We start from the raw sequence: 2677 nt of genomic DNA on the forward strand, positions 1-2677 counted from the left end.
AACAGGATGCCTGTGAGGCTTACAAGTGGAAAGGACAGCGGTTGCATGCTCTGAGGACTTAGTGGGCTATAGTTTTATTTATTTGTATATCTTTGGGTCTCTGTTGCTGCATTGGGTTTTCTCTAGTTGCAGGAACGAGGGGCAACTCCCTAGTTGTTGTGCATGGGCTTCTCATTGTGGTGGCTTCTCTTGTTGCAGAGCACAGGCTCTAAGCACACTGGTTTAGTAGCTGCGGCTCACAGGCTCTAGAGTGGGGACTCAGTAGCTGTGGCATATGGACTTAGTTGCTCCAAGGTATGTGGAATCTTTCCAGACAAGGGATTGAACCCATGTCCCCTGCATTGGTAGGTGGATTCTTATCCACTATACCACCAGGGAAATCCTATAGTTTTATAATCAAAGGAAAAGTGGGGAAGGGGAAAAGACCAATTTCCTCCTCATTTTTGAGTAGACATCATGCTTCCATCATCAACTCCTCTAGGTTGGGCAGTTTTCTTGTCCCTACATGGTCAAACCAGAACTGTCATGACACTATGAAAATATTATTTTGGGTCTCAGTACAATGAGGGTCTTTACTTTGAAATGTCACCTTTTCATAAATTATTGTTCTTCATGCAAGTAGAGAATATGCCGTCACTGGGCAGAACAGCATTGTTTTATTGTTTTAGGGCATGACCCATGCTCCTGCATGATTTTGTTGCTAAGCAATCCACTTGGGTTTGTGGTTAAGCTGACCTGTTTTCTTAAGTGATCATTAACTTATGGAGGTCTCCCATACTTCTTTCTTTACATACAGTCCTCTAGTGGGATTAACTCTGTCCCTATCAATTCTGTTTCTATGGGATTATGGGCCAAAGGCTGTCTTTTGTAACTTCTTGATACTGACAGAGGGTGCTGTATTTTTAGAGTGGAAGATGTCAGTGGAAGATGCCTACAGTTTTAGTTGCCCACTTACATATGCAGACAGAACAAGCTACAATTATTTTTCTTTTAAATAAAATGTATATCTACATATACATATTACATACATACACTATACATATTAACATTTTAAACAAAACTGGGATCTATAACTTGCTGTTTTCCATAATAATATATCATGGATATCACTACTCGTCAATATGTGTAGATTTACTTCATCCTACAATTATTTCATGTCCACCAAGATATAGATTATTATTGAAACGGGGAACCGAATTCTGTTCACAGAGACAAACAGTGGAATTCACAAACTGGCAAACACTCATGCAGGCAAAGTTTATTTTAAAGGGCAGAGATACAAAGCCTTCAGCATAGACACTGAGAAGGGGTGAAGAGACCCCAAAGACAGGAATAACAGCAGTTTTTATATCTTTATTAGAATTGATCTGTTTGTTTTTGGTTGGCTCTGGGCTAAAAGCATGTAATTTCTGTTTAAATTACAGAATTTAATCAGTTTAAATGTTACAGTGTCCAATTTGCCATTTTTATGGGTTTTTTTTTTTTGGTTTCCAGTTTCTCTAGACATTGTGACACCATCTCTTGACCTTTTCTCAAGACCCCAGACCATTACTTAGAGACCAGATGTATGTTTAGGAGCTAATGGTCCACCTGCAGTTTTTCTCCTTGATAAACTGGACAGCAGTTAACGATTGTCTTGTCCTGGGTCTGAATGTTTTATGACCCTCCAGACGAGGGAGGCATTCCTTGGAATGCCTAGAAACTGGAGCAGCAAATACAGCTTTGGGCTAACAGAGAAAAATGCTTATGTGAGAGAATTAAAACTGAAATTTTAAAAAGAACCAAGGCTCTGACTCTATACTGACTGCCTAACAATTTCTACCTCATTATGAGCCATAGAGTTAATCCCATTCTCTTAAGGCCAGTTCTTGGAATTGTACTGGCCATAGGTTCAGTATTGCTCAAGATGGAACAGTTTATGTTATGGCTACAGTCAGCTCATCATGCAGATGGCTTTTTCCTACTGGTGGCAGTTATAGTATCTGTAAAACAACTCAGGAATGTGCATCAGACACTGAGTCTGTGACTCTGCTGTCCTAATCATTAATGGCTTGAGTTTGCTCCTTTGTGACTCAGGGAAGCCTGGAAGACTTCAGTTTTCCTATAAACAAGAGGCAGGAGACATGGAGGGGCCTTGGTGATTGGGATGGGATGGGCCAAGCTGAGTTTTGCTCAGTTCCAATGGAATATCAAAATGAAGTTAAAAAGGATGAAGTAAATCTACACATATTGACAAGTAGTGATAGAAATGATATATTATTAAGGAAAATAGCAAGTTATAGATCCTCTTTTTGTTTAAAAAGTTAATATGTATAGTGTATGTATACTATTTTGTATATATAGATACACATTATATTTAAGACAGCCAGGAAAGAGATAACACAAATGTACCTCTGTTATTTCTGGTTGATCTCAGAGAGGCAGCAGTGAGTGGTGGTATAAAATGAGATTGTAATTCCCCGCCCAGGAATTGAACCTGGGTAGCCTGGATGAAAATCAGGATTCCTAGCCACCAGACCAGCAAGGACTAGAGGCTAGAAGCTATTTTTCCCTGGCTTTTGCCCCAGTGAAAAAGCATTTCTCATGCAGGCAAAAACTATAAATGCAGGTACAAAGTTTATTATTAGAGACATACATAGCACAACAACATATGGGAGAGCACACAGATAAACAGTTT

Source organism: Bison bison, unplaced genomic scaffold, assembly GCF_000754665.1.
Source record: "Bison bison bison isolate TAMUID 2011002044 unplaced genomic scaffold, Bison_UMD1.0 scf7180017864331, whole genome shotgun sequence".
Classification (NCBI taxonomy): domain Eukaryota; kingdom Metazoa; phylum Chordata; class Mammalia; order Artiodactyla; family Bovidae; genus Bison; species Bison bison.